Source organism: Gopherus flavomarginatus, chromosome 6, assembly GCF_025201925.1.
Source record: "Gopherus flavomarginatus isolate rGopFla2 chromosome 6, rGopFla2.mat.asm, whole genome shotgun sequence".
NCBI lineage: Eukaryota > Metazoa > Chordata > Testudines > Testudinidae > Gopherus > Gopherus flavomarginatus.
In genome coordinates this window covers 10,589,602-10,615,207 of record NC_066622.1, presented here as the reverse complement: position 1 = coordinate 10,615,207, position 25,606 = coordinate 10,589,602, and the positions used below count along the sequence as shown (strand labels likewise).

The 25,606-nt window shown below is 44.1% G+C and overlaps 1 protein-coding gene across 13 annotated transcripts in view; it reads left to right on the top strand.

The window, feature by feature from the left end:
* The window catches only part of FOXP1 (forkhead box P1), a 512,173-nt gene that overhangs the window by 206,900 nt on the left and 279,667 nt on the right, over window positions 1-25,606 (top strand). For 9 of the 13 annotated variants that reach the window (XM_050957376.1, XM_050957388.1, XM_050957385.1 and 6 more), the window contains one exon: window positions 11,802-11,863. The gene's annotated coding sequence lies outside the window, so the exon portion shown is untranslated. Of the gene's footprint in view, window positions 1-11,801; window positions 11,868-13,101; window positions 13,172-25,606 lie in introns of those variants that run through there. The other 4 variants (XM_050957374.1, XM_050957373.1, XM_050957372.1 and 1 more) reach the window with 4 other exon arrangements.

Below are 25,606 nucleotides of genomic sequence, written 5' to 3'. Positions count from 1 at the left end.
AAAAAAAAATGACAGAGGGCACATCTTCAAAGCACCGTGTTGTAATACATAGAGTATTTGGAGAAATGTGGAAAATGTGTATCAAGGCCAGTAGCAGTTTTGGTTACCATTTAACTATTTCCTTCTTTTGAGTAACTCGTCTCAAACAGAAGAGTGTGCTGTTCCACCACATGTTGGAAAGTGTGAGCATCTGAATAAAATTTCATCAATCTTATTAAAATATTTAGGGACTTTGGTCTTCTTGGGTACAAATCAGCCTACAGACTCAGAAGCATTTGTTAACAATAAGACTGGTGAGGGTTTTTAATAACAAAATTACAAATACCATATCTAACTGTAAGTATATTACTTCTATACTCTGGTTTAAAAAAAAAAAAACTTTTTATGAGGAAAAGTACCTCAGTCAAAGCGCCTTGTGTGATTAGCGCTATTGTATTCTTAAATTTTGATTGATAGAGATAATAGTTTTCACTTAAAAATACAGACAGGTACTTTAACTTTCCATGACAATAGCTATTTGCATTTCTTTTATCTTTTTGTTTAACATTTGTGGGGGTTGGGATGGATTTGATTATTAACTCTTATTGCACACTAAGGTAAATGCTAAAACAAAGCTTTTGTTAAAGCTTCAAAGGTAAAACAGCAAATATTGTTTTTAGGCTTCAATATTTAAAGGCTGTTAAAGGATACCTCAAAAATATTTTCACATGACCATGACCAAGGATATCACTTTGTTGTAAGGTAAGAGAGAGTAGCTTTTTTTTCCCTGTAAAGATGGGCAGGCTTCTGCATTGCTGATTTCTTGGCAGGCTGAAGACTTTTACGTATGAGAGAAGGAGGGAGAACAGTTTAGACTAGTGCTATCTGTCTCACATGAAAAAAGATTCAAAATGTAAGTTCACAAGAATCTGAAAGATACTAGTACAGACAGTTCAAAAGAATGGACACTGCAAAGAGCAAAATATCACGCAATGGAGCATTTGTAAAATGGGGATATGTATATTATATTTGAAGCCAAGAAAGCTAGAAGGTTAGTTTCTGTTAAACCAAAAATGAGTGAGTAAAATAATCAATAGCACGCAAGTTGCAAAAGGATTTGTGGAAGTGCGTTCGGAATTGTGTAGTTTTTGGTTCAGAAGTGTGTAGTTTTGAAAGGTAGACTTCACAGTTGTGGGTACTGAAAGTAACACTTTTTTGTCTTTTAAATGTTGCCAGAGTAACACTGTAAGACTACAGATTCAGTGGCTGTTCCACAATGGTTGGGGAGGAATCTTTCATGTTACTACTTCAGTTATATGTGAGGTCAAGTTTCAAGATGAGACATAACACAGGCTCAAAATGGTTAAGATTGGCTTTAACTAATGTATGGAGAGTCATTTTAAGAAACCGTAAAGATGCTGCAAAGCTAAAATGCACTGTAAGATTTGATCATTTTCTCTCTTAACATTCTGTAAGATGTTCTCTTATCATTTGATTGGACATTTGACAGATTTGATACTTTCTGGGAACATGTTATGGTCCTTAAGTCTGAAGAAAGCAACAAGGGCTAGTAGTTCTCTTATGCTAAGTAATTTATATGAGTCAAATAACCAGTCTTATCAGTGAAAGATGCTAGACTGATGACCATAGTTCAAATTGTATACTGTAAGCAATGTGTACGTAACTTGCCTGTTAGCTGTACTTGTATTATATATGATAGTTTATTCAAAAAAATTACATGAATTGCAATTAGTATAGGGGTGTTGGTCAAACTTGAGTGTTTCTTTTCCAACGTTTGATAAGAAATGAAATTTAATAATATTATTTTAAATGGAGGAAATTTTCAGTGCTTAGCTTTATCCTCATGATATTTATTTTATTTCAATTTAGAATAAATAAAAAGTGCCCATACCTGGGCTTTGAGCATCCAGCAAATTATTAAAAATTGAAGTGCAATATGAGCAGCTCACTTTGTCCACCAAGCAGCAGCACATCAGCAAATACAAACGCTATACATTTGCCTGTGGCACAATCCATCTACCCTTCTTCAAAGACCAAGTAAATAAATGCACCCTGCCTTACACACACTTTGCATTTCCACCATCATTTCACTTTCCAAATAGGTAATAATGACACTTGGGTCAGAATATGGTGCCTACAGTATCTCATGACAGTCAATATATATCGCACAATTAAAAAAAAAATCACCATCCTCATAACTATTGTGGAAGCACTTCTATATTATGGTTATTCAGTTTTTTAAATTTTTTAGGTTTTCAGACTTCAGCTCTGGTTTAAGAGGCCATTTCTGATGAAGGCCTATGAGCACCTCTTTACTAGTCATTGTTTAGCAGAATCATTATGCACATCAGATTCTCTAAATTAAAAAAAAAAAGTTGAACTATAAACAAAATTAATTTATTCTTCTTCGAGTAATTGCTCATATCCATTCCAGTTAGATGTGTGCACCGCACGTGCACGTTCGTCGGAAAACTTTTACCCTAGCAACTCAGTGGGACGGCAGGTCGCCCCCTAGAGTGGCGCCGTCATGGTGCTCGATATATACCCCTGCCGGCCCACCCGCTCCTCAGTTCCTTCTTACCGCCCGTGTTGGTCGTTGGAACAGTGGAGCGCGGCTTAGCTGACCTCCACTTCCTTAGCTACTCGTAGTTCTCGTATATAGTTATGCAGTTATAATCCTTTTATATATATATTTGTATAGTTATACGTTTTTTTCTTTGCCAACATAGTTAGTTTAGTAATAGTTAGCGGGGTTCAGGAAGTAGCCCCTTCCCTGCACCCGGTGCCGGAGCCCATGCACGGCTCACCGGGTTTTAAAATGGGCTCGGCCTGCCAGAAGCCGATGCCAAAGGGAGATCTACACAACTCCTGTTTGAAGTGCCTCAGGGGATCACACTTGACAGCTAAGTGCCCCATTTGCAAGGCTTTTAAGCCAAGAACAAAAAGGAGCGGGACTTTCACTTACTCCTCCACCTTTGGCACCGAGCGATGATCAAGCGGCTGGCAGAAGCGCCTCCTCGGCACCGGACCCCGCCGGTACTGTCAAGGCCTTTCGGCACCGGCCGTCGCCGGCACCGAAGTCGACTCGGCACCGCTCCCTTCCTCCGAGGTCGAGAAGGCCTACAATTCCTGCTGGTGCCTGACGGCTCCCCGGCACGCGCCGTGGTTGAGCCCCCTGCTCCTGCTGCTTCCGTGCCACCTGCATCGCAGCCAGAGAGCTCGTCTAAGTCGGATTGCCCAGCACCGACACCTGCAGAGGCACCGATGACATCGGCACCGTCGATTCCAGTCCCCCAGGGCCATTGAATCCAGTGCCTGACAGCTACCCGGCACGCGCCGTGGTAGAGCTTACTGCTCCCGCTGCTTCTGTGCCAACTGCACCGCAGCCAGAGAGCTCGTCTAAGTTGGATCGCCCGGCACCGACAACGTCGGCACCGTCGATTCCAGTCCCACAAGGGCCGTCGAATCTGGTGCCTGACGGCTCCCCGGCACACGCCGTGGTTGAGCTTACTGCTCCTGCTGCTTCCGTGCCGACTGCATCGCAGCCAGAGAGCTCGTCTAAGTCGGATCGCCCGGCACCGACACCTACCGAAGCTCTGACGACCTCGGTACCCTCGATCCCGGTCCCACGATGGCCATCGAATCCGGTGCCTGACAGCTCCCCAGTATGCACTGTGGTTGAGCCTGCTGTTCCCTCCACACCGGAGACATTACCAACCGCGAGGGATCTCGTTGCCATGACAGAGTCGATGCTGCCTGACCCCGGCACCGCCGGTGCGGGTAATACAGTCTCTTCATATGACCATCCTCTGTCAGCACAGCAGAGCGGCACCGTTCATGATCACGGTCCCGCAGACGCTCCAGGTCCCGTCGGCACACCCGACACTACTTGCAGTCCCAGTGCTGTTTTCCTCATCGGTACTGGTCGCACTCGCCGCACCGGTCGGTATCCCGTTCGCCGACCCACTACTATCGGCACCGTTCTGACTCCCGGCACCGCGACAGGTACCGTGACTCCCGTAGCCTCTCCCCGAGCCTCGAGATCTCAGTCGACCTCCCGGCACCGTTCTGGTTGCAGGTCTGGATCTCGTTCCAGGTACCGGTACGCCTCCCCGTGCCGGTCCCCGGTGCCGAGTTGGGCAAGGTCCGATAGAGTCAGAGACTCTGCCCATGCCTTTTTTTAGTACCTCCATGGCCATCCAGACACGCATCCGTGTCATCCACATGTGCAGATCTTATGCTCAGGACCACGATTCTGATACGCCCCCCGACAACCTGAGGTGGAGGAGGTCCCAGAGGTAGAGGACCCGGTATGGGGCCCTCTAAGGAGTACGACTACTCGTCTGTCCGCTCTCCTCTCTGCTCACTAGTCTTTCAGTCTGTTAAGGAGAGGTATTGGTATGGCCAGCGGGCGCCAGCCCCGAAACCGAAGGAGGCTTGGCGAATGAACCTACTTGGCCGCCAGGTGTACTCTGCAGAGGCCCTGCAGCTCTGGGTAGCAAAGCAACAAGCCTTGCTTAGCTGCTATAATTATAGCACCTGGGTGAAGGTAGTTTAGTTTATGGAGTTTCTCCCTCAAAACTCCCGCCAAGAGTTCGCTGCCGTCTTGGAGGACGGGGGAAAAAGGTACCCAGAGCGTCCCTCCAGGCCTCGTTGGACGCAGCAGACTCAGCAGCCAGGACTCTGGCCTTTGGTGTTGCCGTGAGGTGCATCTCATGGCTTCAGGTTTCAAACCTTCGGCCGGAGCTGCAGTATGCCATTCAGGATTTACCCTTTGTTGGTAAAGGTCTCTTCGCGGCAAAGACAGCCCCAGGCTGCGAAGCCTGATGGACAATAGGGTCCTAATGTGCTCTCTCAGCATGCATATGCCAGCGACCAAATGCAGGCCTTTTTGTCCCCAGCTGCCATACTCTGTGCCTAGCCAGAGACAGGACTTTGGCAAACGGCGAGGCCAAGGTGGTCGCAGATGAACGTCAGGACCTCTAAAGAGCCAAGGTCAAGGTCCCTCGCAATTACCACTGGGACCAAAGACGAACCTTCCAAGGTGCGCCTGAGGGCGGTGTACCAGTCACAGGCCGGGATCCCAATCCCGCTTTCTCCTGGCGTGGCCCCAGTTAATTTCAGATCGCTGGGTCCTGCGCACGGTGGAGCATAGGTACCACCTCTAATTTGTTCCAGCTCTGTCCCCCTTCAGGGACCCCTCTCACGAGCAATTCCTCCTACAAGAGGTGCAGACGCCGACTGATGAAAGGGGCAAGGGGGTCTACTCCCGTTATGCCCTAGTCCCCCACTCGAACAGAGGTCTCAGACCTTCCTAGTCCTGCGCGGACTCAACCAGTTTAGGATAAGGTTGAAGTTCCGCATGGTATTCCATCCTTGCCTCCTGGGGGCTACGATGCCGCCCTCGATATGAAGGACACGTACTTTCACAACGCCATCTTCCCTCCGCACGGGAGATACCTCCGCTTTCTAGCCAACCGTCAGTACTTCTGGTTTACAGCCATAGTCGCCGCCTACCTTTGCTGATGTTGGATATGCGTTTTTCCGTATCTGGACGATTCGCTTATCCGAGGAGACTCCGAGACACAAACCACTCAGCACGTGGGCATCGTCACGGTCTTATTCACCGGTCTAGGCCTGATGATTACTATAGAGCAATCCACTCTGGTTCCCACGCAGAGGTTAGACTTCCTAGGGGCTATCCTGGTCTCCGACCTAGCCGGAGCCTGCTTATCACAACTGCGGTTTTAGGCGATGGCAACAATCATCCGAGGTCCGCAGACTTTCCCAACGACCTCGGCTCGCACTTGTCTCAGTCTCCTGGGTCTATGGCTGCCCGCAAGTTTGTAACCAAACACGCCAAGCTCCGCCTCCGTCCTCTCCAAGTCTGGCTCACCTCGGCGTACCACCCGGACAGGGAGCATGGTCATGGTAGTCACCGTTCCCTCGAGCACCTTAGGCTCCCTAGAGTGGTGGCTAACTCCCTCCCTGGTGTGGGCAGGGATGCGGTTCCATCCGCCTCAGCCCTCACTGCCCCTGACGACGGACTCGTCATCTCTCTACTCGAGTGCTCATGGTCACCTCCGAGCTTAAGGCCTTTGGTCTTCTCGGGAGCTGGCATTCCACATCAATGCCCCAAAAATGAGAGTAGTCCGCCTGGCGTGCCAGGGGTTTCAGCGGCAGCTGCGAGGCCGTGGTATCTCCGTGTTTACAGCCAACACAACGGCCATGTGCTTCATAAATAACCAGGGAGGGACATGGTCCTCCCCCCCTTTTGTCAGGAGGCCATCCATTTCTGGGACTTTTGCATGGCCCACTCGATGGAGCTGGTGACGTCCTTTCTCCCAGGCGTTTGGAACGCCTTGGCGCTTTGACTCAGCAGGTCTTTCCTGTCTTACGAGTGGTCACTCTGCCCCATGTGAGGTGTTCTGCTTTCCAGAAGTGGAGATTTTTCCTCACATAGACCTGTTCGCTCACCGGCGAGAGCAGAAAATGCCAAATGTTCTGCTCCTTCCAAGGTCTCTCCTCGGGATCGATCTTGGACGCATTCCTGATGCCGTGGAAAGGCCAACTCCTTTCTGCCTTCCCACTGGTTCATTAGGTACTACTCAAACTCCGCAGGGGCAGAGCGCGCATCATCATGATCACTCCAGCGTGGTCCAGGCAGCACGGATATACCACGTTGCTTGGCCTGTCAATAACCGACCCAATTACCCTGCCACCCCACCCAGACCTCATCACTCAGGGCCACGACAGGCTTCGTCACCCGGACCTGCAGCCTCTTCGCCTCACAGTGTGGCTGCTGCGTAACTGAGCCGGGGTGACAGGAAGCCTTCCACCTGGTCAACGTACCGGGCCGAGTGGAAGCGTTTCTTCTACAGGTGCAATACGCTCGATCTTGCTCCTACTGAGGTCTCGATCCCCTCTATTTGGCCTGCCTCTGGCCTTCAGTGGCAGGACCTGGCGGTATCATCGCTGAGGGTACACTCGGCAGCCATCTCTACCTTCCAGCCAGGCTAAGGTGGACATTCCGTGTTCTCACACTCTATGGGTTTGAGGTCCCTCAAGGGCTTGGAGTGCTTGCACCCTCGGGTGCGCCGCCCAGCCCCAACCTGGGACCTCAACCTAGTTTTAACCAGACTTATGTCTCCCCCATTCGAGCCGTTTGCGACCGGCCCTCTGCTATACCTGTCTTGGACGACAACTTTCCTCGTAGCTGTTACATCGGCCAGACGAGTCTCCGAGCTCAGAGCTCTTACGGTGGTTCCGCCGTACACTAGGTTTCACAAAGACAAGGTGCAGTTATGACCGCACCTGGCTCTCCTCCCTAAGGTGGTTTCGGCCTTTCGTGTTACCCACAGCTCAATGCAATGGGCGCAACAATTGCACTCCCTGGACATCTGTAGAGTGCTCGCATTTATATTGCGCTGACAGAACCATTTCGTAAGGTGCCCCAGCTCTGTCACGGTAGCAGACCAAAGGGAAGGCTTGCTTGTTTTCCTCTCAGAGGATCTCATCTTGGGTGATGGCGTACATCCGCACTTGTTATGATTTGGCTCATATTTCCCCAAGCCACATCACTGTGCATTCTACTATGGCTCAGGCTTCATCTGCCGCCTTGCTGGCTCATGTTCCTACCCACGAGATCTGTCGCGCAGCTCCATTGGTCCTCGGTCCATACCTTTGCTTCGCAGTATGCCCTGGTTCAACAGTCAAGAGATGCTGTAGCCTCTGGCTCAGCAGTTTTCATTCTGCCACATTTCACTCCGACCCCACCGCCTACGTAAGGCTTGGGATTCACCTAACTGGAATGGATATGAGCAATCACTCGAAGAAGAAAAGACGGTTACTCACCTTTGTAACTGTTGTTCTTCGAGATGTGTTGCTCATATCCATTCCACACCTGCCCTCCTTCCCCACTGTCGGAGTAGCCGGCAAGAAGGAACTGAGGAGCGGGTGGGCCAGCAGGGGTATATATCGAGCACCATGACGGCGCCACTCTAGGGGGCGACCTGCCGGCCCACTGAGTTGCTAGGGTAAAAGTTTTCCGACGAATGTGCACGCACGGCGCACACACCTAACTGGAATGGATATGAGCAACACATCTTGAAGAACAACAGTTACAAAGGTGAGTAACCGTCTTTTTTTGACTTCTTTGCAGCCCTTAATTTTTTTTTTCAAACTAAGCTCCCCCACACACTCCAAAACAAAATAAAATCATAAAGATAATGAAGGCAAATATCAATCTGCTTGTCTAGACTTAACTATAACTTGGTTAGATTTGAAGGACAAAAATAGTCTGTAGTATTCCATTATTGGATCTCATAATTAAAAAAAAATACCAATTGTGGTTCTGAGGTTTTTATATTTCAGTGCTCCTAGGAAGCCTTGCAGTAAATAATTAAAACAGAAATGTTCAGTTGTGAAATTAAAGTTGTCGCTGACAAAAGTCAATCCCATCAATAAATACTAAATCAAATTTCTGAAACTGTCTTAAAAAGAGAGACTGCTTTCTAGGTATTGAAATTGAGATTATCCCCAGAGGTTTTGGTTTCTAAAAATATTTATCCCTTGTAGGCTCTTCAAGGCAGGGATGTTGACCCCGTTCCTGCAAACACTTATGCCTGTAAGCAACTTTCTGCAAGTGAGAAGTATCATTGAGATACTACTCACCTGTGTAAAATTACTCAAGGGAGCCAGTATGTGTGGGAGGAGGAACTTTGTTCATCACATTTTGGCTTCTGTACAATGCCACACATGCTCTAGTACTATAAAGTACTACTGTTTAATTAGTACAATCTTCCTCCCCAGACTCCTCGATTTCATTGTCTGATTTATATTATTGATTGAATATGGCTTTACAATCATCACTCACAATTTGGGCCCCATCCTGCAGCACTCACACAACTCGCTCTTACGGATATGATTAGTCCCACTGATGAAACTACCTGCGTGAGTAAAGGTTGCAGGACGAAGCTAGTAGGGAACAATCCTACTATGAGCTCAACGGCAAAGCTTATTTTGACTTCGGTGGGAGCAGACTCGGGGCCAGTGTGACTACTCAGAACCTGATCCAAGTCCCGCTGAAATCATTGGGAGTCTTTCAGCTGACATCAATATGCATTGGATCAGGCTCTTAATCCATTTAGAATCATTGCCGGCATTGTATTTTTTTTTTTTAATGACAGTCTGCTCCACCAAACAGTCCTGCTTTAACAAATTACAGTAAAAATGTCTTTTAGCCAAAAATCCTCAAGTGCATTGCAAAGATAGGCATTTCCTGCATTATCCCCATCTCACTGGTGGATAAACTGAGAGACAGAGTGGTTAAGCCTAAACATTTCAATCATGTCTACTAAAATTCCCATCCGGCAAATACTTACACTTGTTAGTAACTTTTCTCATGTCTGCAGTGCCATTAAAGTCAATGAGACTACCTGCATACATAAAGTTACTCATTTGTACAGATGTTTGCAGGATAAGGGCCTAAAGTTGCATGTCAAAGTTTTGGGGTTCTCAGGCAGCTCAAACTTTTTGTGTTTTTTGGAAAACGTAGACCTAAGCTCAAGATCACATACCCAGTCAATGAGTGATTCCCTAATAGAACTGAAATAATCATCTTTGCTTCCAGCCCTGTGTTTAAGTTGCTAGACCATGCTTGCCTCCCTTGAGCAAACAGTAGTTTGGGGTTGTTTGGGTTTTTTTTGTAGCATGTGTACTGAATATGCTCCACAGGTGTTTAGAAAAATAGGCAAATGTTATATGGGATTTGAGACATTACCCAGAGTGAATTTTATTTGAAGTAGTCATGTTCAGCTATTTTGGTTTTTTTAAAATTCAATTTTAATATGATCTACTTGTGTCCTGCAAATCTATTCTGTGTTGCAAAGTGCAATACCACAGGTTTGCCTGAACTATCCAGAAAATAGGTACAATAGAACTGATAAAGATGAAAATAGATTTAAAGGACCTCATCAAGATAGGGTGACCAGATGTCCTGGTTTTATAGGGACAGTCCTGATATTCGGGGCTTTTTCTTATAAAGGCGCCTGTTACCCCGACCCCATCCTGATTGTTCACTTTTTCTATCTGGTCACCCTAGATCAAGATCACATCTACAGCAAAGTGGAATAAAAACCTTTATTGCTGTGACTCTAACAGTAAATAATATGCCAGCGTTCATGTATTTTACTTGCAAGGTTTTGATATTTTACATGGTGTAGTGAAAGTGAGATCTGCCTATTATACTATTATTATATTATTGTGCCTGTCTTTTCAGGCCTCAATCTAGAATATCTTTATTTACAGAAGTAATCCCATTGAAGCCAGTGGGACTGCTTGCAAGGACTTATAGGTCTTGGACCTTAGTCTCCAATATTTTATTATTAGAACCATGTAAAACTTCTCATTAGATGTATATTAAAAAATCTTCAAATTTTTGCAGATTAACAAAAAATCAAAATACAGTACTTTCCATTTTCATCTTGATTTTAAACATTTTTGTCGTACTAAAAATGTCATTTTTCAGAGGTGAAAAGGTGACGTAATTATGAAAATTCTGTCTTTGCAAAATAAATGGTAAATAAGTGAATTTCCTTCTGAAAGGCTTTTGTGAGAATTCTGATTCTTACCCCAGAGTGAAATGGATGGCAACAAGCTGCACCAGATCCTAGAAATGGCATACTGTCAGTTGATCAGTTTCACAAACAGTCCCGAAAGACCCCACCTTTACCGTGTGAATGTTGTGAAACAAAGTTTTGTGCAGCCTTATTATTTCACACCCCAAAATTTCATTGAGTTTGTTTCATGTTTTATTGTCTAGATCAGCAAATGCTTGCATATTTATCTGTCTCTACTGAATTAACATATTAGATATTGTGTGTTCTTTGGCACACTGTTTAGAAAATCAACATTTCAGTGAAATTATGTTAGTTTTATTCTATTAACCCTTTTGGTTAATTGACATGGAATTAATTCTAAATACTGTTAGTAGCTTGATCTGAATTAATAAACAAATGTTTTTCTTGTACCATATGTTGATCTCAATTACATGAACAAAGTGGCAGATTGTCATGTTTCTTAAAGGATTACATAGTATTTTGCATAAGAGAGAGTACACAAGATGCAGCGATATACGTGGTAACACACTTGCTGTTGTTCTTTCTTTCTACTCTGTTTTTTACTGACACTCATTTTTCTTCTTAACCCTCTGCACTTGGTGTAAAAAGAGGACACAAACGCCCCAAATACAAGTAAAATACTTTCTGAATTAAGCATGAAAGATGCATTTGCTCCGGGACTGTATCGTTTGGAAAGGGGAGGGGAGGAGAGAGAGAACATAAATAGAAGCACAGGGGTTACAAACACACACAAAAAATTAACTAAGCAGAGACCTATTCAAGCAAGTCTGGGTTCTGAAACAAAGGACGTGAGTCATATATTATTCAAAGTGAAACTAAATTGATAGACATCAAGATTAAGAAAGTTTATGGTAGAGAACAAAGATGTCTCATCTTCAGGGATTTTTTTCTTCTCCCTCCCTTCCCTCCCCACCCCCAAACACCACATTGTTCTTGTTGAACCGAAGAGCCTCACGCTGGCTGGTACTGATAAGCAGCAGTCCTGTGACTTTATTGTTTTTATTAACTCTCTCTGAAAGTCATTCACCATTAAACACAATTGAATTCATTTGTTGTTTTATTTATGTTTGTACTTGCTAATGTGGTAACAATGAAAATGCTTCAGATGTTGTCGCTAGCAGTGATCTGCCAATGACATTGTGGTATCCTCTTTGTCTCCAGGGTAAGAAGAGTGACCTTTTTGGGTGGCTGTAACTGAAGATTGCTTTGCAGAAGCAACTAAAGTAGGTAAATACAATTACCAGTTTGCACTTAGTTTGTATAGACTGACCTGCCTATATATGGGCCCAATCTGCAAAACCCATGAATATTCCTTACTTGCGGAAGTAGCCCCTGGGTTTAAATGGGTATACTTGCGTGAGTAAGGACTGTAGGACTGGGCTCTAACAAAGTTCTCTAACCATATTCTGGCCTAACTTAAACCGTGTTCATCTCCAACTAAACCAATGGGTTGGGCCCTCAGTTGAAGCACAAAGGTGGCCTTTTTGGCCCACACCCAGCTGCCTCTGGGGCCATTTGACCACCAATCTTGTCCTCGGTCTAAATGAGAGCGATCTTCTACAATTTATTTTGGCTGTCTGTTATCCAACTGGTTCTCCTTGCAGCTGGGAATCATGTCATAACCTCTTTCTCTCAAAGATGCCCCACTCCTCCCCACTGAGTGGTGTCAGAGTTGCTTCAGTCTCCTAGCCAGCTGAAGACTCCATTACATAAGATGAATCCCAAGGGATGGTCAAATTGGCATTATGGCTGCTTTGATTTGGGCTAACACAACAGTGTAAGAGCAGAATTTGGCTCTTAATCTGGTTACTACTTCTTACCCTTGTAACCATTAAAATACATGCTTTTTGGTCTTTTGGGGCATAGCAAAACCAAACCAAAACAACAAAATCAGCTCCCTGAAAGCATTCTTTTTTAAAAACAATATGAAAATCCTTTACTTCTACCTTAACTCCTTGCCTTTCTTTTTGTTGAGTTCTGTAAGTTTAAAGTTAGAAAGGAATATTAACATCACAAAAGTAGTGATTCATAAAATTAACTTGCAGAAGACAGGAGTAACACATGTCAGTGTTTGGTACTGAAGTGGTGTCATCTGACTGAGTTTCATATGGCTGCTTTATAATCACCTTCTTTCAGAAATTAGTAGTCGGTTAAGCACCATAGCAACAAGCAACACTGATGTAACCATTAAGCGGTGGCTGCTGTTCGCTGTGATGTCAGCGCTGTTCTCTTGACCTTCTTTGAATATAAAATGATTTCATTTTAAATTTAGAATTTTACAGAATGATTAAATGTGTCAAAGAGTTAGAGCTATTTTTATTTATTTATTTTTAAAAATACATGTTAAGAAAAAAATCCCGACACATCCTCTTCTGTTTCAAATTAAAATAGATTTATGGATAATGTGTTCTTTAGCTCTTTGTTGCCAAAAAAAAAAAAATGAAAAAATCAATTCATGCAGGATGAAATTCATGGAGTTCAAGCAAATATTGCAATCTATGGCTGTTCCTGTGGTTTATGTCAGCAACACAGTATGCCTTCCCTTGGAATGTGGATATTATTATTGTTTGCTTAAGGGGTGCCTAGGATGTCTTAGGTATTTTTCAAACATTCGAGAAGGGACAGACCCTGCCCTGATAAGCTCACGGTCCAAGGAATATAGCTGTTTTGTTTGTCCATTTGGTTTGATTTTTAAATTGGCCTGATGCATAACAAAAAAAATACTTTGCACACTGGGATCAGGGCCAGCTCCAGGCTCTGGCTTATCAGGCAAGTCCTTGGGGCAGCCACTCCGGAACGGGGCGGCATTTTCAGGTATTCGGCGGCAATTCGGCGGAGGGTCCCTCTCTCCCGCTGGGAGTGAGGGATGTGCGCCCTGGAAAAGCTACGCCCATACATTTGGGGACAGCAGTTCCAGCTACAAACAGACCATGCTGCACTAAAGTGGCTTCAAACTGCCAAGGGGCATGTCATAAACAGATAGTTAAGGGTTAATGTCTCTTTTACCTGTAAAGGGTTAACAAACAGGGAGCCAAACACCTGGCCAGGGGACCAATCAGGAGCCAAGATACTTTCAAATCTCCGTGGAGGGAAGCCTTTGTTTTGTGTTTTTTGGGGTTTTGCTTTGTTCTCTCTGGGCTCTGAGTGTGACCACACGTACCTACAGGCTCTCTAATCTTCTATTCCAATTTTGTAAGTACAAAGGCAGAAAGGCAGTATAGTCTTTTTATTTGTTTTTCTTTATTTGCAAATGTGTATTTGGCTGGAAGTATTTTAAATTGTATTTCTGCTGGAGGAGGCTTTTTCTCCAGTTTCTAGAAGCTGACAGACCCTGTAATATTCCATCTTGAATTTACAGTGATTTTCTTTATTCTTTTTTATTTTATTAAAAGTTTTGCTTTTAAGACCTGTCTGATTTTTTCCCCTTGTTGAGGCTCAAGGGAACTGAGTCTGTACTCACCAGGGAATTGATGGGGAGAAGGGAAAGGTGAATTTCCTCTTTGTTTTAGATTCACGGAGTTTGAATCTGTATTGCCTCTGGGTGAAGGGAAAAGGGAGGAGGGGGAAGGAAAATGGTTTATTCCCCTTTGTTGTGAGACTCAAGGAATTTGGGTCTTGGGGGTCCCCAGGGAAGGTTTTGGGGGAGACCAGAGTTTATCAGGCACTCTACTCTAAGTCCTGATTGATGGCAGCACTACAGGATCTAAGCTGGTAATTAAGCTTAGGGGAATTCATGCTAGTACCCATATTTTGGACTCTAAGGTTCAGAATTGGGAATTATACTATAACAAGGACCTCCCGCTGAATTGCCGCAAATCGTGATCGCGGCTTTTTTTTGGCTGCTTGGGGCGGCAAAACCCCTGAAGCCGGCCCTGACTGGGATACATCAGAGCCACTCATGCTTTACGGCATGCTTATAAAAAAGAGCCTGCGCTGCAATATGTGGACATCGTATTACGTGACATATCTGAGATTAGGAATACTATCTGCAGTACAAAGCAATGTTTTTAAACTACCCTGAAGTTTCTGCCCTACATCTCTGCAAAAGCAAAGATACTTTGTATTACAGTAGCTATGGCACAACACATGCTTGGGCTTGTCCTCTTGCATACATCATGTAACGCTACGTGGTGTCGATGAGTAAGAATCATAATGTATAAGGCCAGAAGGGATCATTAGATCATCTAGTCTAACCTCCTGCATATCACAGATCATTACATTTAATCCAGTTCCCCCATGTATTAAGCCCAGTAACTTGTGTTTTGACTAAAGCACAACTTGTTGTTACACATCTTCCAAAAAAGCATCTAGACTTGATTTGAAGACAACTCGGAGAATCTACCACTTCTTCGAGTGCTTGTTTATGTCTATTCCACATTAGCGTGTGTGCTTGCCACATACACCGGTGCTGGAGGTTTTTCCCTCAGCAGTATCCATAGGAGAGCAGCTCAGGTGAAACAGAAAGTGCCCTCGGTTTTGCTCCCAGCAGGGACTGAGCAAGTGCTCGCTCTCCGATGGCTTCCTCCTGTTGTGGGCCGAGGGTCTGATGTACGTTTTCCCTCCAATCCCTCTGGTCAGCCGGGTCCTAGTAAAGATCAAGAGGGACAAGGCACATGTTATTGTGATCACCCCTGTGTGGCCTTGCCAGCGCTGGTTCCACATGCTCATGAACATGGTGGCGGCCCGTCCTTGGCACTTTCCCTACCGTTTGGACCTGCTTTCACACAATCACGGTTGGCTCTACACCCCAGCCTCAAGTCCCTACACCTCTTGGAGTGGATGCTCTGTGATTGAACCTTGAGGAGTGTACCTGCTCGGAAGAGGTCCAGCAGGTTCTCCTGTGAAGTAGGAAGCCATTCACAAGACTAATTTACCTGGCCAAGTGGACAAGGTTTTCCTGATGGGTTTTGGAGCACAGCAATTCTCCCTTGCATTCTTCAGTGCAGTCCATCTTGGACTACATACTCCACCTCAGGAACCAGGGTCTGACGCATTCTTCCATCAGAGTGCACCTTGTGGCCATCTCTACGTTCCACCAGCCGATCTAAGGTCAGACAGTTTTTTCTCATGACATGACTGTCAGGTTCCTGAGAGGCCTCAGTTGGCTTTACCCACAGTTTCAGGCCTGTGTCCCACAGTGGGACCTTTAACCTGGTCCTCTCCAGGCTCACCGGCCTGCCTTTCGAGCCACTGGGCTCCTGCTCCCTTTCCTACTTTTCCTGGTAGGTAGCTCTCCTGGTGGTGGGGATGTCCTCAAGACGAGTCTCAGAGATTAAGGGCTTGATCTCGGAACCGCCTTAAACAGTGTTTTTTATAAGGACAAAGTCCAGCTGCGGCCCCTCCCAGCCTTTGTGCCGAAGGTGGTATCTCCCTTCCACGTGAGCCAGGACGTATTCCTGCCAGTGTTCTGTCCCAAGCTGCACAGGACTACTGAGGAGAGGTGTCTGGAAGGCCTTGGCTTTTTACTTGGAGCGTACCAAGTCTTTCAGTAAATCGACCCAGCTTTTCTTTGCTACAGTGGATAGGGTGAAGTGCCTTCCAGTTTCTTCGCAGAGGATTTCCAAATGGATCGCCTCTTGCATAAAGGCCTGTTACAAGCTAGCAAAGGTCCTGCCGCTGCCGATTGTCAGGGCCCATTCGACTAGAGCGCAGGTGTCTTCAGGGGCCTTCCTGGCGCACATCCCGATCCAGACATCTGTAGAGCTGTGAAATGGTCCTCTGTCCACACGTTCACATCTCATTATGCCATCACTCAGCAGTCCAGAGATGACGCTGGGTTCAGCAGAGCTGTATTACAATCTGCACAGCCATGAACTCCTACCTGGCTCCACAGGAACTTCCTGGAGTCACCTAATGCGGAATGAACATGAGCAAGCTCTCGAAGAATAGACAGTAACCTGTTCCGTAACTGGTGTTCTTCGAGAGATGTTGCTCATGTCCATTCCATGACCCACCCTCCTTCCACACTGTCAGAGTTCCTGTCAAGAAGGAACTGAGGGCCAGGGAAGCCAGCGGCCCCCTTATACCACGCCATGTGGGCACCACTCCAGAGGGCGCCAGAGCTGCTCCTCTTCGGATACTGCTGAGGGAAAAATTTCCAGCCCCGGCGCATGTGGCGAGCGCACACCCCAAATGTGAAATGGACATGGGCAACCCATCTCGAGGAACACCAGTTAGGGAACAGGTAACTGTCTTTTCCCTTTGTAGTTTGTTTCAGTGATCAACTACAGTACGTACGTGCACAAGTGCAGCACCTGATTCTGTGGCCAATTATGGATCCTGTCCTGCTTCCGTTGAAGCCAATGGCATGACTGTACATGGTGATTTCAGTGGCAGCAGAACTAGTCTCTGTTTTTACACAATATAAAATAAATACAGAACAACTGACCCCTGGGCTGACAAGTTGCAGATCGAGTTTCAGTGTGGTGGGAACAGACACTGCAAAGATAGTAAAACATGGGAAGAGATGTTCATAATGGAAACGGTAACGGAGTCCTAGTTGGAGTGGCGCCGCTGAAATAAGAAGGGTTAAGGGTTTACTTGATTTGAAATTGAGCTCAGCTGCTTGATTGCTGAAATTCAGGTGAATCCCATCTTCTATGTTAGATGGGATTCACAATGCAGTGCTCCTCACTTTTTCAAGAATAGCTGTATGGTCCTCTGCTTCCCAGAACTGCATGGAAATCTGGCCTCAGGCATACAAAGTCAGATGAGAGGGCAGGGGTGATACAGTAGATTTTTTGCTGCAGGTATTTTCTGTCTGAGCTCTGAAAAATGCACACAGTGACAAAAATAACTGAATAAGCATAGGAAGGGGTTTTGATGGTTAAACCTTCAGAATTCAGATGTTTGTATTCTCCTTAATAATGTTAAATAAATCATAATGTCTAATTAAATTGCTTTACAAACCAGAGCCAGCTTTCTTCAAAGTGAGAATCGGAATTTTACAATATTGATTTTGTTTTCCTGGGGGGGGAGGTGTTAGGAAATGTATTTATAGAGAAATATGCTCCATAGTGTTAGTTTTCCTGCAGTAGTCATTTGTTTAAACGTTACATAAAGGCATTTTCAGTAATCAAACAAATTCAGTGGTCATTGTAAGTCAGGGATAGCTTGCATGCTGCAAAATTGGAAAGTACAAAAACGTGTTACTAAAGTTGTACATTATTGATAACAAAAGGTACATGTAGACTTTCAAGATAGCATCCTTTAGAAAACCCCTAACGAGAAAAAATCAACACAAAAGGATTTTGCAAAGTTACACTTAGTTTAAAATTTCAACTCTTAATGCATGGCAGAGTTAAATGGTGATTAAATATTGATAACAAAACTAGCTGCTCATAATTCAGGATCCAGTGAGACAATCAACAAATTAATCTTTGGGTCTGAGCTCACTTCACACTCTTATATATTTTTTTTCTCTACAGGGCAGAACCAGTAAATGCTGCTCTACCTTTTTTCTGTCCCCTTAAGTGTGGCCTAAAGATGAGCCAAAAGGTTTTTCTCTCCACCGGATAGTAAAATTGGCCACACCATTTTTCTTTATGGAAAATAACCCATGTAGGATGCCAGAGATTTCTCTTAGAGTTCCCACCAGCTTGTTTGGTCGGGGAGAGCCACTCCCTGACAGAACGTGTAACAAAGACAGGGCACAGTGACACTTCCAAACATCCCTCTTCTGGTTTCCCCTGCTAGCAGCTGTCTGCAGAGCTCTCATAATCAGGACTCTGTGCAAAAGTTAAGACAGCCTCAAAATATGCTAACTTTTGCGAGGGTTCCTTGTTGCTACAAGTTTGGGGAGATGATAGGCTGAGTACACTCATTGCCCTGGTTCTCCCCTTTCCTGTGTGTGGCTCCCCAGTCCCTCAGGGGGTAGGCTGTTAATGGAAGTGGCTGCTCCCACCAGCTGCACAGGCAGGGAGAGACCCATGCACAGAACAATAGGGACCAGTGATGACTGTGATAGTAAAAAATATTGGAATTTATAAGTAATTCTTCCCTTTAGTGCTTAGCTTCTTTCACTTAAGGATCTCAAAGCACTCTATGAAACAGCAGTGATACAATACCCCTGTGTGCGCGCGTGTGTGTGTGTGTGTGTGTGAGAGAGAGAGACAGCGAGCGAGTGAATGAGTGTATTAGTACATACAGATTTATAAATGAGTAAACCGAGGCACAGAGAAGTCAAACGACTATGGTCAGGGTGAAAATCCAGTGGCAGAGCTGAAAATAGAAACCAGGAGTCCTGATTCCCAGTGATTTTGCTCTGATCATTACACAACGAAGCCTCCCAATGATTCTTGCTTACACACACAGTGCTAGGATGGCCACTTTTTGGGTTGGTGCCTATATACACTATACTGCTTAATATGAAAAGTCAGCGACCAGTGTGTTGTAGTGGTTAGCATAGGAAAATTTGCATTTAATACTCCTGGATTTTATTCTCAAATTTGGTGCTAGCTCACTGTGCCACTTTGGTCAAGTAATTTGACCGGTTTGTGTGCCCATATCTAAAATTGGGTGTACCAACCTCCCTGCTAAATGTCATTAGGCATATTGTGAGAATTATGGCACTTGAGATCCTCAGATGAAAGATGCTGCAGAATTCAGAGTGTTTATTTGAATCTCTATAATCTGTAGTTACTGAATCTGTGTTACATCTGCATGTTGTCGGATGGACAAGCTCAGACTCAATGCACTCCTCTGACAACAAAATACTGATTTAAATCCATACCTAGTTTCGTAAGGAGTTTAGATTAGTAATGGGTAGAACTGTGATTTTTCTGAAGCTATTTGATCAAGAAGATTCATAAAATAAATGAAGGCATCTTGGAATAGTATTTAAAAGTTTTTTTTGAACAAATCTTATTAGCATGAGCTGTTGGAATGCTGTATTGAAGACTTCAAAGATTTGTCAGAGGAGTTCTCCCTCTAAACTGTTATCTGTTGGCATTTATGATGTCCTGAGGACTGTGAGAACATGTTTTGTTTGTATACTTTGACTCTTCCTGCCCTCCCCACTACTCTATATATCAGTGGTTTTCAACCTTGTTCTCATTTGTGAGCCCTTAAAAATTTCCAATGGAGGAGTGGACCCCTTTGGAAATCTTAGACATAATCTGTGGATCCCCAGGGATCCGTGAACCATAGGTTGAAAACTACTGCTATATATTCTAATGCTGCAAGTGGTCTAGTAGGAAAACATGTCTCTCAGTTTTTAGGATAATAACAAGTTCTGATCCTCCTGTGTTTTTGTTCTTGGGCCAAGTCATTCTTGGCTTCAACAGGACTACTCAAGTGAACAAGGCAAGCAAGATTTAATGAGTTCTTCATTTAATTCTGCAGTCTTTCTTCCACTTCTCTAATGTATTTTATTTAAGCCCTTGTCAAGTATCTACCAGGTGGTGGCTTGTGTGACTCCAGGCTTACAATTTACCATCATCCCATTTCAAATCTATAATATTAACCACACGAAGCGTCGTGGCTTGGTGGTTAGCATGTGCCTCTAGATTGAGAAACCTGATGAAACTAGGCATAAGAACCACAAGATATGAACCAAAGTCCAATCTGTCATTAAAAACAAATAATATTAGATGTATTAGTCCAGGCAATATATTTTTGCTTCTGTGGTGTTGTGTCTTGCAGGAATAGGTAGGACTTTCTATTCAGGACACAACTGGCTGCCAGAGATGGACAAAATGCAGCCGGGAAAACTAGCTCTGGGTCTACGCTACGGACCTATATGTTTATAACTGTTGCTCAGGGATGTGAAAAATCCACACCCTGAACGATGTAGTTATACCGACCTATTCTCTTCCCCCCACCCCCCAGTAGACAGTGCTATGTTGACAGGAGAGCTTCTCTTGCTGACATAGCTACGGCCTCTTGGGGAGGGCCATGGACAAAAAGTTAGAGCACATTCTTATTCTTTCATTGCAGGCTGTTGAACTCTCTTTAACCTCTCATGCTAGTCATTGCTCTGTGGTTGGACATGGCTACTGCGTATGCCACTTATGCATAGGTGCTGGAACTAGTGCTGGGGGTGCCGAAGCACCCCCTGGCTGGAAGTGGTTTCCCTAATATAGAGGGTTTATAGTTTTGTTCAGTGGCTTTCAGCACCCCCACTATAAAAATTTTTCCAGCACCACTGCACTTGTGTTAATTCTGTGCTGGTGGTTGTAATGTGTGGTGAGCCATTCTGGATTGGAGAACTAATTCCTATCTACATGCACCCATATTTGGGGTCAGTAGGGAAAATCTCTCTCAAGGTGTGTGTACCCTCTAGAGAGAGAGATATGATGCATGCAGCTGAGCCAGGGCCAGTAAGGAGGAAGTGGGGAATTTGATGGGGGAGGGGAGGAGGCAAAGCAGAGTAGCTTCTCTCGGGGCAACTTAGGGGGTGGGCAGCGGGCTCTGATAGAACAGTACATTTAATACCTATGTAGTACCAGCTTTTGAAAAAAATTTTTGTATTAGTTAGAGCTAGAGGGCATGGGCACATTGGCGTAGCCCTGTAGTTTAGATTAAATAGCTGGTTTTACATAGCTATGCAGTTTGCTGGTTTATTTCTTCTTGGGCCATATTGGAAACTAAGTTGGGAACCTGCATTCTGGTTTGGCCTGGCAGGAGTCCCAGGTGGTGGACGTAGGGCAGAGGTGGTTTTCTTATCCCAAAACCCAGGTATGGGATGAGGAGCAGGTAGTTTGAAGTAAAGTTCCATCTGCCTATAAATACAGTTACATTTCCTTTTCCACGTATGCAGGACTTAACTCTGTGTTATGAATTGTGCTAAAGCCTTGCTCATGTCCTTTAAGTGTGCCAGGCGACAAACATATTATAACTGGGACACATGGCACAAACAGATTGGCCATACGTTAGAGCAAATGGGAGGATGGACTTGAATATCCAGTATAGATGTCGCTCATTCCATATGCAGACCTGATTCTGACGACAAGGAAAAAACTAGTTGTAGATTTGCAAGCTTGGAGCCTGTCTCCAGGAATGCAGTGCAGTACCCACTTTTGTGTAATAAGGTCCAGAGTTGGATTAGGAAATGATTGCAGAAACCAGATTTTGTCAGGTATGGCACACTTCGACTGGTCACCTCTTAATAACGGAGTGGCCTCTTGCCTTACACCAAGCCAGAAGTATGTCTTCCTGGCATATTTATTTTAGGTTATTGTAGCAGTGTTATGTTACAGCATTACAATATCAGTGATGTCAGTGGTCATTACAGCACCACCCTCTTCATTTGCAAGCTAGTAAAGCCAAGGCATTTAAAAAAAGACGACTTTGGCACTGGTTGCCCGACCACATTTGTGATTCCCACATGTGAAGGCGTATTTCTCTACCTTTAATGGCCGGAGCTTCCGTCGCCACATCCATGATGTTAAATTGTGAAGGGTTTCTCCCTGTAAGCCTGTGAATTGTAATTTGGGAGTGTCTTGCCTCTCATGCCCACATATATATATTTTTTCAGTGTGCTTTGTACAAATTCTGCGTAATTGCTCAGAATAGTCATTTGACTTTGAGCTCACTATTTACTTTTTTATTTTGGGAGCACAAACATTTGAATGTTTGTAACTAAGGCTCTGATGTCATTTCCATTACAAACCATTAATATCATCAGTTTCTAATTTGGTCTCCAGATTCTATTCTGGCTGAAATTTGGTGAGTTGTTTTTGTCAATTTTTTTCTTCCTCAAAAGAGAGAGATGGATTGGGTGCCTTTTGTGTATAAAGTTAACTTCCTCCTCCTCAGCCCTCCTACACACCCTTTTTAAAAGGGGTAGAGGATTCCCTGTTTTTACCCTTACTACTTCAATAGTATAAAACTTTATCTGTTGTAACTAATTTGCGGGATAGTGAAGATTAGTTAATCCCATTGATGGGAGAAAAGTTGTGTACACAGGTACAGTAGCTTCTGATAATAGAACAGTTCCACCAGTGGAGTTTTCACATGTAGGCAGTGCTTTCAATAATATTGGTAACAATCTTTGAAAACGGAAAACACTATAGTACAAAGCCTATAAATAAATCAATAGGTTAGGTGTCTTTTTTTAGAACCCTCTCTGACCCCTCTCTCACTTGAAAAGTTCTTTTAGTATAAAATGTCTTGTGCTTATTATGCTGGAGGATTTTGTAGGGTTGCGGCTGTTCTTTATTTGTTTGACTCCTGTAAATAGACAGTATGTTTTTAATTTGGAGGGCTTAAAAATATTGGGTGGATTTTGTAGTTTTGAGAAGTATCCAGATATGTTCTTTGGGAAAACATATCTGAAAAATTGATTTGGCCCAGAAATCGCAAATTGGTTTTACACTTCAATGAAATCTGGTACCCAGGAGTACTTGGTTGGTTGTATATTTTAAAAGAAGCATAGGTGGTTGATTTTGGAGTTACTTGTTAAAAGCATTTTGAACCTCTGAGAGCTCTGGTTTGGAGAACATTATAAGCCCTGTGAGAGGTCTTACAGAAGTTGTAAGAATGGTAAGTATGTCTGCAAAGTCAATTATGTGAGCCAGATAGGGTAAGACTGAGTGAGATTCCAAAAGGCTGCTATTGATCTTCCTTTAACAGTCTCAAAAAAATCATTTATCCTCCCAGAATAAGATTTTGGAGGAAAGTTTTTGATATTAATTAGACAAAGTGTTCTGAAGCTAAAGGAATTATTCTGATTTGCATTGCTGCAACTGAGAGCAGAATCTGGCCTTGCTATTTTTCCTCTTTCGAAAGTTGGAGGGTCAAAAACGGCTTGGCCAGGAGCTGCTGAATTTATTTTGGTTGTTTGTTCTTCCAGGTCTGGGACATGTCGGGGGTGTTAATTTTGAATGTATTCTGTAAAAAACTTGAACCTCTGAGAGCCCCGTGAATACTTTGCAGAGTTTATAAATATCCCAATAGCTTTGATAGAGTTACTCCAATGAGATTACAAATTCTGTAGGTTTATCCTGTATAATAGTTTGTAAGGTCTTTTTGTTAAGTTGTCTAGTTCAAGCAACTTAGAAATGTCTCAAAAACACACGGTATAGCTTCTAGTTTTGTAAAATGAATAGAGTTGATTCAAGGATATTAGTCACCATGGACATAGCTGGGGAAGTTTATAAGCTTCTTAAGCCAAGTACCTTTGGCTTAAAGAACATAGCTTCATGGTAACACTACCTGGAGCTTGTATGCTCTGGGAATAGTACCTATCCAAAAAAGCTACTAAATGTTCAGGTTACATGCGGAGTGCCTGTGGAGTTTGAGGTCTGCAATTGCAGATCATCTCTGACAAGGTCTGCAGTCTATTCAGGCGGACTTCTCAATCTCCACGTTTAATGATGTGGAACTTTACAGCATCCTTAACCATTGCATATTAAGCTTAGTAACTCCACAGGTAATGCTTATCCCTCTTGTGATGATGCCCAACATAGTGTCCTGAAACAGACAGATCTACTATGTGCCTTTAAACCTGGTTTCCAAACACTCATCTACATCAACTCATATGAAAGTCCATTTTTTTCCCTACCTGCCAAACCTCAGAGGGTCGGTATTGGAGGCCACTGCCCTGGCAGGCCAGGGCTGACAACAGCTGGGGTAGTAAAAGACCACAGTGGGTCAGGGCTTCTGTTTTGCATCTAGTGCTGATAGAGCTGTATACACTTACACCAGCAGGGAATTTGTCCATGGGCCTTTAAAATATGGGAATTGGGAACTTGCCAGAGGAACTCTTTGCCAGAGGATGTTGTGAAGGCCAAGACTACAACAGGGTTCAAAAAAGAACTGGATAAGTTCATGGAGGATAGGTCCATCAATGGCTATTAGCCAAGATGGGCAGGGATGGTTTCCCTAGCCTCTGTTTGTTTGCCAGAAGCTGGGAATGGGCGAGAGGGGATGGATCACTTGATGATTACCTGTTCTGTTCATTCCCTCTGAAGCACCTGGCATTGACCACTGTTGGAAGACAGGATACTGGGCTTGAGGAACCATTGGTCTGACCTAGTATGACTGTTCTTATGTTCAATCTGGTCAACCCTTACTGTGTGTGTCCCGCCGTCCCCCTCCTCCCCCTAAGCAAAACTAATGTTTTATATGCTAAAATATCAGAATGAACAAGACTTTTATCAAAACACATAAAAGCTGTTTCTTGAACAAAATGTCTGTGTTTGGGCAGGGAAGGGAGGAGAGAGGAATAAAAATTACCTATTCCGTGCAGGCTGCCATTTTCTTACTTACAGACAAGAATTTGGACATTTTTGCTGTTACAGAGCTGGTTGCACACTCAGCGCTCTACTTTGAGTGCTGATTTCATTTAAGAGCTCGAACTAGAGGTCGACAGGTTTTCAGGTGACTTTTTATTTTTATTGACTTTGTTTAAATAGACAATTATAGGAATTTTGGACGAGGTTACAGAACTTTGCTGTTTCCTCTGACCCTGAGAAATGGTCTCTCGCTAATCGCTGCTATTGCCCTTTCCCTACTTCTTCAGCTCCGTCGTTTGACTTCTTTACTCACCAGTCCTGTAGTCTGAGCCCATCACGAGCCTAGATTCCAGTAGTGATCTCAGAGAGACAGGGACCACCGTCCCCCTTCCTAAGGGAGGAAATGTGTTTGCTTTTCTCTCTGAAGATTATCTACAGAGGTGCATGCTGTCTGTTTTCAGTTGAAATTCCTGAATGCCACTTAACAATAGAATACATTAGAAATACATGGTTTTAATTAATCTTCACATCCCCTAGCTTTTCCCATTGATTTCAATGCTGAATGAGTTTCTTCTGTTCTAATTTTGTAAACCTCCTGCCATTTGGCAGGAAAATGGCAGCATCCATAGCAGAAGTACATAGACTTCCAGAGCCACAGAAAAATTGAAACTTCAAGATGTATTTCCTGAATAATATGTATATATTTATTTGTTGGCATATTTATACCTCTCGTACGGCATTTGACAGAAAAATGCCAGAGCTTTACCTTTAACTGAAATAAACTTTTAT